The sequence below is a fragment of the Hibiscus syriacus genome, unplaced genomic scaffold (genome assembly GCF_006381635.1).
Source record: "Hibiscus syriacus cultivar Baekdansim isolate YM2019G1 unplaced genomic scaffold, ASM638163v2 tig00110346_pilon, whole genome shotgun sequence".
NCBI lineage: Eukaryota > Viridiplantae > Streptophyta > Magnoliopsida > Malvales > Malvaceae > Hibiscus > Hibiscus syriacus.
This window is the reverse complement of record NW_024062697.1, coordinates 556022-566983: the sequence shown is the minus strand read 5'-3', so window position 1 is coordinate 566983 and position 10962 is coordinate 556022. Positions and strand designations below refer to the sequence as shown.

Genomic DNA, 10962 nt, shown 5'->3' with positions numbered 1-10962 from the left:
AAATTAAAAACTAGAAATTTATTATCAGAAAGTGGAATTGAAAGTACAAAAGTATTCTATGATGGCTTAAGAGTCAAGGAATTGATGGGAACAAAGAATTTGCAAACAATTGTGGTTAAAAGAATAAATTGAGTAAAATGCAAAGTTAAGGGACTAAATATAAAAAGAGAGTACATTTTTAGTAAAAAAGTAAGAATTGAAGTTACATAGGCATTCTATTGTGGTATATGAGCATGTGGTTCAAATTTGGTAAAAAAAAAAGACTTAAAATAAAGGATGAATTGAAGAAATAAGGAAATTATGAAAAAATTGACGGACTAAATTGAAAAATAGAAAATTTATTATCAAAAAGAGGAATTGAAAGTAAATATGTATTCTAAGAAAGTTTAGGAGCATGTGGTTCAAAAAGAACTTAAAATGAAGGATAAATTGGAAAAAAAATAATGAAATCAGGGACTAAAACAAAAAATTATCAAAATACTTAGTCATATTTTTAATTTTTCAAGTAACTCGAAATTTCAAAATTTTAACTTGAGTCGAACTCGAAAATCGAATTGATAATTTGAATTGACTCGAATAACTCGAAATTAAAAAAATAATTTTTTAATTGAGTCGAGTTTTACTCTACCATGCAACAACCCACGAATATGTAATCAATCTGCATGATACGCATGTGATAGTAACCGCCAAATTCCACCAATTGGGTCTAACTGACAGGTGTATTAAAGCTCATGTTTTCAAGCTTCAGTATAACAGTTTTCTTTTAATTAAACTCTATTTTCAGTTGGAGTTTAACTTTGTTCAGCGTTTATAATAAGCTCCTTGCGCAAAACTGTTCTAGGAGCATCATCCTAAACAAGAATTAAGACAGAAGTTAAAAGTTGTGGATATAATTTGATCAGAATACGTTGCAAATGGAAAATTTCATTCATCCTTATCAGAATCCACATCAAAGATATACTAGTATGGAACTACTTCTTGTAGAGGGTTACTGCCTGTGATTCCTCCTGAACTAATAGAACTTGAACTTGAACCTGAAGTGTTCCAACCCAAGCGCTGCATGTACACTGCATCATAGGCTTCAATGTTCAAGCCTGAAGCAAGAAATAACTCGAGCTCAGTCACAAACCGATCGGTTCTTGCAAGTAGAAATGGCTTTTGCTGCATCAGAAACAGCAATCCTGAAGTCGTCTTGCCTAGCTTCAGCATTTTTCTTTAATGCACGTGTCTCCTCAATTCTGGAAAATGTAAACCAACCCAGGTTATGAAACAGTCAATCAACTGAATCAGTATGAAGCACTGGTTACTACCTTCTCCAGAATGATTCAATCACACCATGTATGTGATTCAAGACAATGTCAACATCTTCCTCCTACAAATTCAGTCCCTTTGATTAGTTATTGCTCATGCAGCACGTCAATATAAACAAAGAATATAACTGTTTTGGAATTTCCAAACAAGCACGGAAAGGCATATGGCAATCAGAAAGACCTGCATTAAGGCCTGAAGTTCCCTTTTCAACCAATTCTGAAGCTGCATATTTGATTGAAGATACTTTCGAGATTTCCAGAACCGCAATACATCAAATATGTCATTTAAGATGCCTAATTGAAGCATAATTTTATTGAGAAACTCTCAAAAGTAAAACTCACTGTCACGGGGAAAATCAAACATAACAGAACAAAATAAGAATGACAAATAGTAACAAACCTGGTTCACTGTAATAGCATTGTAATCTATACTTGTGTGATTTTGAGAAGGTGAATCTGCAACTCGCAATAAAAGGTGGGCCAAAAATAAGACATCTAACTATATGAAATGTAAAACTTAAACCACCAATAAATGAAATGAAACACCTGTTCCCAAAATCTTGACCTACAAAATGTCGTTGAAAACAGGCTCCATCAAATCCACTGATTATTGAAAACTTCTCTCTCTGCATTTGTCAAACCATAGCACCATGAGACCAAAATTTACATGAATATCCTGTTTGAACCAAGAAAACAATCGACCCCTTGTCCTCCAACATTCATCATAATGAGTCTGTGGCTTGAACAAGAATAATGCTTTTAACGAAAACAAAACATGCATAGAGGACATTTTACAGAGGCTGATTGGTCAGATCTCTTGCCAGCAACCACCCTACTCCAACGTACAATACAGCTGTAACAAAATTTATCTGACGCATAAGATTGAGAAGGTTGAATCAAAATTTCTGCCACCATACCCAATCCTGAACTTTAACTTTGTACTTTTACAAATTTATGTCACCATAATTTACTACTTTTACAAAAAAAATTATTTTTTAAATCGCACCAGACCAAAGATTAATACTAGGAAAATTTCTAAATAAAGATCTTCTATCTCCTATATCAAGAGCACTAGAGTATCCCAACTGAACCAAAACCACAAATTTATCGATTCAGCACTAATAAATATGCACACACACAAAAATCTAAATGAGGACTTGACGAAAATGATCCAGAATGATACTAACGGAGATAGAGAGAGAGAGAGAGAGAGAGACAGACAGAAACCTACGGAAACATGCATCGAGATAGGACTCCTCAACCAAGGGCGCAAGGCAGATTGGACATCGATTTGAGTGTTGGTGTGAAGGATGAGACCCGGTTTTCTCATCTTCTTTCTGGTTGTTCATTGAGATCCTCGGCCGTGATCTCCTCCGCTCAGGCTTCGTGTTTTAGAACTGAAGGTAATGGATTGGAACGAGGCTTAGACGCTTAGTATCCCATTTTATTTGGTGGATTAGATTTGAATAAATGTAAGGTAACTAAAATTTAAGTAAATTTTTATTTCATACACTGAACTTTCAAAATTTATAAATTAGTCAAATAATATCTAACAAAATTATCATTCCACCATCAATCCCGTTAATTGATGACATGTCAACATTAACAACAAATGATAATATTTAGTTTCATCCTTAAATTAGTTTTAAAATATCAAATAGATCCTCAAAATGTATCTAATTTTTAGTTTTACCCATATAACTGAAAGAGAACCTCATTTTTCTTCCCCACTTCTATTTTCCCTCTCAACTCTCTCTCTTTTATATATAATTACGTAGATGTTTCGACGTTTTTCCTGAAAAAATTACCAGTGATCGGTATATTTACCGATCTAACACCGGTCAGATTATATTTTTTGATCTAACACCCGTAGCAGTAAAGCGCGCCCCCTGCCCCGTGTTATATGCTGATTTGACGCCACGTGGGGTATAGCGTGTCCCCTGCCCCGCGCTATACGCTGACATGGTTATACGTGGGTATAGTGCGGCCCCTTATCTGCGCTATTCGCCACGTAGGGGTATAGTGCGGATCAGGGGTCGCGTTATACCTGGTTATCTGACACGTGGCGTATAGCGCGGTACAGGGGGCACGCTATACCTTTAATCACCCACCCGTCCACACCCCCAATCTTCCCTATAAATACCCCATCCTCAATCACTTTTATCACACCAAATTCTCTCAAATACTCTCTCTGTTTAAGGTATATTTTATAATATTTTTAATATTATGTATTTAATTTATTTAAGTATTTTACTTTATTTAATATTTTACTAATATAATTCTTTTGCAGATATACAATGGAAAGCAGTCTACTTCGCTTGGATGGAAATCATATATCTTTACACTTTGCTGATACGGTAACATTTTAACATTTTAATTTAATTTAAATTATTAGTAATAATTAGTTGATTTATTTAATGCATGATTATTAGATTAAGAATTAATTTTTGTAATTATTTTTTGTTAGGAGAAGGACCGTGTATTAGATCCTTTTATTAGGAATCTTAAGTTAGTGATACCTAGCCGTGTCTTGCCGTATTTAGTAGAGGCTGGATTTGGTTACATAGGTATATATCAGGGTCACTGTAAGATAGAACCAAACCTTATTTATGCCTTAGTAGAGCGGTGGAGGCGAGAGACCCACACATTCCATCTTCCGTGCGGAGAGTGCACGATCACGCTTGAGGATATTTCTATGCACCTGGGCTTTCGGTGGATGGAGATGTGATATCAGGGATAGCTTCCGGTACTTGGACTACTTTGTGTCGGGATAATCTAGGACGTGTCCCGGAAAGTTTTATCGGAGGTAGGATACCGTTAAATTAGTTAGATGCCAATTTTCGGGAGTTGAGCGTAGACGCCTTTGAGGATGAGGTTAAGATGTATGCACGGGCATGCATATTGCAGTTGATAGGAGGGTTGCTGATGCCGGACAAATCGCGCAACCTAGTTCACTGCATGTAGTTGCGACATCTTAGCGACTTTTGTCTCGCCGGATCATTCAGTTGGGGCTCGGTAGTTTTGGCTTTGTTGTGCAGGGAGATGTGTGGAGCCACTGACTACAGGCGTAATGCTATCGGCGGATGTTTCCTACTGCTGCAGTCTTGGGCATGGTATCGATTGCCCTTTTTATGTCCCGTTGTGAAGAACCCATTCGTATTTCCACTACTTCTGAGGTAATTATAAAACTGATTTTGTATATTATTAATTTTATATAGCGTATAATAAATCTTTTTCCTTGAATAGGTGGTCTAATGATAGGAAAAATCATCAGGAGCTACCTGATGATTTAGAAAAAATTAGGGTGCTAATCGATCAAAAGGCTGACACACAGGTATGAATTTTAATGTTTAAAAATCGATTTTAGATTTTGGTTATATAATTAGATTATTATTTTGATAAAAATTATATATATTTGTTTTAGTTTGAATGGGTGACATATTCTACTGATGATGTGAGGGCGGTGATCCCACCTGAGTTGAGGGGTCCATCAGATGTTTGGATGGCGTTGGTCCCTCTGATCTGTTATGCGACCGTCGAGTGACACTCCACTGATCGCGTGCTCTGGTAGTTTGGTTGTTTTCAACCAATTCCGGAAGCACCTCGCAATATGGACGAGTTGCATAGCTTAGATAGACGCGGCAAGACAGATACAGATTGGCTGGTGAGGCATCATGAGTGGGTCGTGTTGTGGGAGGATTGACATCGGCGCCTTCCCCGTAGAGAGCCCATTTTTTATGACCTCTTGATGTATGTTGACGGTTATTATGAGTGGTTCAACAGTAACGGGAAACCGTTTCTGCTTCCCGAGGATACACGAGGGCAGACCTTTCCGTAACGTCGACAGAGACGTGATCCGACACAGCACCATCATCCCCCGACTCGTGGACGGAGAGCAGGTGCTTCCAGTTCATCCTCAACTGCACTAGAAGGACCTTTACAGCAGCCACCGCAGCCATATATGATGCCACAGCCATATATGATGCCGCCATCGCCTTTCCATTACCAGATGTTGTCGCCGCCGCCTTCACCTGGTTTTATGACCCCACCGCCGCCACGGTCACAGATGACCCCTCCTGGAGGCTATTATGGGTATATGTTTGTAGATCCGACTTGGGGTTCATATGCTGGATTGGCGGGTTCAGCCTCATCACACATGGCCGCAGCACAGACACCTCCTGTACAGTTTTCACACTCAGCGATGTCTGGGTTTTCCCAGTTTTCGCAGGCCGGTGGGATAGTCAGTCATATACCTCCAGGGTCCTTATTCTATGGAGGTGCTTCATCGTCATCAGCTCCTCATCAACCTAATGTACCAGCTTAGGACGACGACGACGACGACGACGACGGCCACCGCCCTGCGGAACACATTCGCGACGCAGACATCAATAGATTTTTTTATTATATTTGTATTTACTTTATTTTGTTTAATTGTAATTTTTTATTATTTCTCATTTAATACTTACTTTATTTTGTTAAATTTGTTGGATTTATTTTAATATATTTCAGCTAATTTTGTTTATTACCATTTAATATCAGTTATTGTAATTTGGTTATCATTTACCATTTAATTCTTATTGTAAGTTTGTTGTATTTAAATACCATTTAATTCTCATTTAATGATTGTGTTCATTTTTTTAATCTTCATCAGCGATTATCGAATGACATTAACTTGAAGTAAATGCAAATTAAAATACAAGAATTATTATTTGATAAACAAATACATCATTTCCTCATCAATTGTTACTTGATGACAACAGAAGTGGACATGTTTTTCTAGTGTGTCCTGGGTTTCTACAATGGCCACATCTTCTGTCTTGTCTAGATCTTTCTCGAATATCCATATCGGAATGAATTCGATTGGATTTTGGACGACCACGCTCCCTCAATAAACTCGGATTTGGTACAATCGAAAGTCAATCTTGAACCTCATCAGGGTCTTTGTCATTATCTATAGGGGAAACTCAAATTCGTATACCTTAAAAACTTCAAATTGTAGGTATACGGGATCCACAAAATGGTTATAGTCTTGACGTGTATACGAGCAAGCTGCTATCACATGAGAGCATATATACTTCAGAGCTTGAAAAAACTCACAGTTGTATGTTCTGTCCCTTAGATTTACTCTTAACGACACAACTTCAATCCCTTGAAGAGGTCGCGGCAACTCTGTGACACGAAACATTTCATGCCCTCTAGAGAAGCTTGTTACAGACATTCCATTTGATGCAGCAATTTTTTTCTGTAGATCTGCAACTAATCTAGGGTGATAGACATGACCGCCTTGCATCCAGGTTTGAGCTTGTCCCCCGAGCTTCGCAAAAAGCGCCCCCAAACAAAAATATGTAGTTTTTACCAAAGCCGCTACAGGTAAGTGACGTGCACCCTTTAAGGTTGAATTGATTGCCTCAGCCAAGTTGGTCGTCATGTGTCCATATCGATATCCACCATCATATGCGTTCGTCCACATTTCTTTATCGATGAGGCTGATGTAATCGTATCCTTCCTCGTTCTTCGCCCTCAAATCTTGAAGCATTGATTCAAACGTTTAAGGAAGTAGTTCGTAATCTGATAAAAAAAAGTATAACTTACTAACTTGCTTTTTTTGCAAAATTAAAATGATAAAAAAATGTATAACTTACTAACTTGCTTTCACTTACCCATGCGCACAATTAATTGACGCTCATCATTCTTCTTGTACTTTCCATGATAGTTCGCAGGAATGTGTCGGAGACAATACCTATGTTGGACAAAGGGTGTTGCCACATTGGACCCAAAGACTCCATTACTGCTTTGATCCCAGCTCCGCGATCTGAAATGACACAAATGTTTTCCCTCGTGATAACATGTGCACGTAAATTTAAGAGGAAAAAAGCCCAAGAATATGTATCTTCTCCTTCAACAAGAGCAAAAGTAACTGGAAGAATGTTGCGATTGCCAACTTGGACAACTGCCAATAATAAAACTTGCTTGTATTTTCCATACAAGAAAGTCCCGTCGATCTGGACCACATGCTTACAGTATTTGGCATCATTAACGCACTGTAGGTAACTCCAAAAAACCCGGTAGAATTGGTTTTGATCGTGAAGAACTCGATCATTATGGTATGCATAGGAGGTTTCGAAGTCCACAATTATCCCAGGATTCAACGTCCGCACCAGCCTAAACCAACCTGGAAGTTCGTTGTAAGATGCATCCCATTCGCCATGAAGTTTGACAATGGCATTTTGTTTTACCAACCAAGCTTTTTTATAGGAGACAGTGTACCCATACTGCGATTGTATAGCTAAAATCAACACTGCAATAGCTATATGAGAGCTTGCTTTTACCATGGGCATAATGGCTTGGCATATCATTTCAGAGTCCAAGTTGGGGTGATCTTGGTTGACCCCTCCAGCACAACATGTGTGAGGACCAGCACAACATGTGTGAGGATCGTTGTATACTGTTAGTTCCCATATTTTGTTTTTCCTCTTCATTTTCGATACGCGAACCATCCAATTGCATCCGTTTTCGCGTCGGGCACAGTAGCATACATATTTTTCGGTCGTCGATCGGTTGACTCTGGACTGAACAGAATTACGAATATTGTAATTTTTGATAGCCATCATCGCGTCTTCTTTGCTTGAAAACTCCATGCCTAAAGATAACTCACCATTATTTATTGATGAGTAATATCCATAGTCACCGAGATGAAGCATATCCGTAAATTCTGGCCCGTACATTGCATAATAATCAGCTTCATACATGTGTGCAGGATGGTCAGTTTGTGTCTCATTTCCTGGAACTTCATCTACATCATCATCATCGGAGTTGAATTGCGGTGATTCTGGGTGAATGAATAGTCATGTCTCAGCACCATTCGCACCAGGCTCACGAAGCAGTTCTTCTGGTGGAGATGATGGTTCCTCCATGCGCTCCACATTTAGGTCGAAGAACCCACTACTTGCATGTCTTCCCCTTGAACTAGAAGGCATATCGACATTGAGATCAAAAAAGCTCGCAGTCAAATGCCTCCCCTTAGAGCTTGAAGTCATCGTGTCAAATGGAAACTGCACATATTTTTGCATCGATGACATCTCCATATTAAGGTCAAAGAAATTTGCAGATGAATGTTTTCCCCTTGAACTGGATGCGGTGTTTCCATACGGATTGTTCGTGGACCCACCTTGATACATATCGTAAGGAGTTGCAGATGAATGTCTCCTCATTATGGCATTAAAATCATTACACATTACTGTAGTCGGGCTGTCAACTTGATCAACTTATTCAACCAACCCATAGTGAGAGCTTAATGATTAACCCCGAACAGTACGCACTTGAACAAAATATGCATACATCTCAATAGCGGCGTCTGAATAATTACTTTGAGCTTCAACCATCATTTGAACATCATCATTGTTTGAAAGTTCGAACGTGTATAAGTTAATGACAACAATGATGTTGGAAATCTGTACTGCAACGACGACATTCTTCTACTACTTCCAACATGAATCTTCCTCGAAATCTTCGTTATCAGCTCCTCAAGAGTTATGTTTCTCTTGAATGATATTTTAACACGCTCATTTGATACGAAAACAACGCCGGTTTCATCTTCTCGAATTTCACCATCACAATAAACAATAGCTGAAAGTCGCACCATTCTTTGAGTTTAAAAGTGCGACAATATTATATCTGCAAAAAAAATAAATGAAATAAACCTGATTAAATAAATTATATATGAACGAAAATATAACACAATAAATTTTTTACACATCAACGTAAATAATTTAAATAATAAAATTTTATATTATTATCTGCACCACAAAACTATTTCGACGTATGCTCCCGCTTTTCAATTTTACAAACATAAAAATTAATTGAAAATAATTAGTATCATATTTTTCAAATAATGATAATAAACAATAAGTATAATTAAAAAATTATAACAAAATTACCTTATAACGAAAAATCGCACGAACTTCTAAATCAAATATGAGAAGATTGCCAGAATTATTACTCATTGACGGAATTGTTGTATTAATTTATAAGTTGAGAGGAGAGATGCGAGAAGATGTGATAAACTTAACCGGCGGAGGAGGGTATTTATAACCATATAAGGCGCGGTACCTGCACCGCGCTATATGTAATTATTTAGATAAAAGATATAGCGTGGACTAGGGACTGCGTTAAATAATATTCACCCCTACGTGGCGTATAGCGCGGATCAGGGGGGCGCTATACACACGTGTAACCCATGTCAGCGTATAGCGCGGTATAGGGGGTGCGCTATACCCCACGTAGCGCCAAATCAGCATATAGCATGGTTCAGGGGGCGCACTTTACTGTTACGGGTGTTAGATCGGGAAATATAATCTGACTGGTGTTAGATCGGTAAATATACCGATCACCGGTGATTTTTCGGGAAACACGCCAAATGTTTCCCTTTTTTAAAATTTTCCATAGGATTTACAGTTATACATCATATACACGATGAGTTCGATAGCGACAGGGAAATAACTCCCAAAGGTAACAATCACCAAAAATAACCTAAAATAGTTTAGATTACAACACAAAACGTGACGAAATAACTGGAAAAGGAATTAGAGGCTTACCCCACCGGCGGTCGGAGATGACGCAACAAAGGATTTTTGGTCGGAACTGAGTGGGGAACCAGACGACGGTGGTAGTGAGGCAAACTGACGGTGGATTCGATCAAAAAACACAAAAATAATGACGGGATTCAGAGTTCTATGGAGAAACATCAAACCATTCTCCTCGACGAACGTCGGGACCAACCGGTACCGGAAGGGTGTTTTTGCTCGACGTGGGATGAAACTCCTTTTGGTGATGATGGTGCAACCAACAGAGCCTGCGGTTGCCGGAATTGAGAAAGAAACAATAACGAGGTTTTTAGCTTTCAACGAACATTCATGGGGCTTTCCACGTAGATCAACGACGATTTACAGTGAATAAATAAGGGGTTTTAATCGGGAGATAGTGGGGAATGTTGCGGTGGTGGTGATGCACACCATTGTTGGCTAGAGATGGGTGAACGGTGAGCGTTGACGAGTTAGGGAAAGGGATGGGTTTGAAAAGTTCGGAAATTTCTAATTTCCCATTTGTAGTTGTTTTGAAACCAAAATTTTAAGTATGAAAGCCTTGTTTTATGTTGGAAACAATAGAAATTTTTAATAAATCCTATTAGCTACAGTAATCATGGTCCATATGGTAAAATGGGGAAGTTTAGAGATGACTTAAGTTTAAAACTCATAACCACAAATTTTATTTTATTCCAAAAATCAAGGGAGAAAGGGATAAATCTCACTTCAAGTCCTCAAACTAACAAGAAGCTCGCGAAAAAGATAACTGATTCCAAATTCTTGCAAATTAATCATGTGAAAAGACAATTTAAAATTTCTAGAATTATTCTGAGAATTTAGTGATGTGACAACTCTCTTCCCCTTAAAAGAATTTCATCTTCAAATTTCACCAGTCGATCAGGTACAGAACTAAGTCCTGTAACGATTCTCCTATGTGAATCTAAACCTAACTGATTCATACACTTGTCAGTATCGTAAAGCCAATCCCTAGCCTCAATCAGAGTTTCAGTAGTAGGGACTACAAAGGTCCTAACTTCATTCGCAATAAGGGTCTGAGAAACAAGCTCTTA

General features: G+C 38.2%; 1 pseudogene; it reads right to left on the bottom strand.

Annotated features, from left to right (window-relative positions):
- Positions 1-879: 879 nt before the first annotated feature.
- Positions 880-2280, bottom strand: LOC120120724 (annotated as a pseudogene).
- Positions 2281-10962: the final 8682 nt, after the last annotated feature.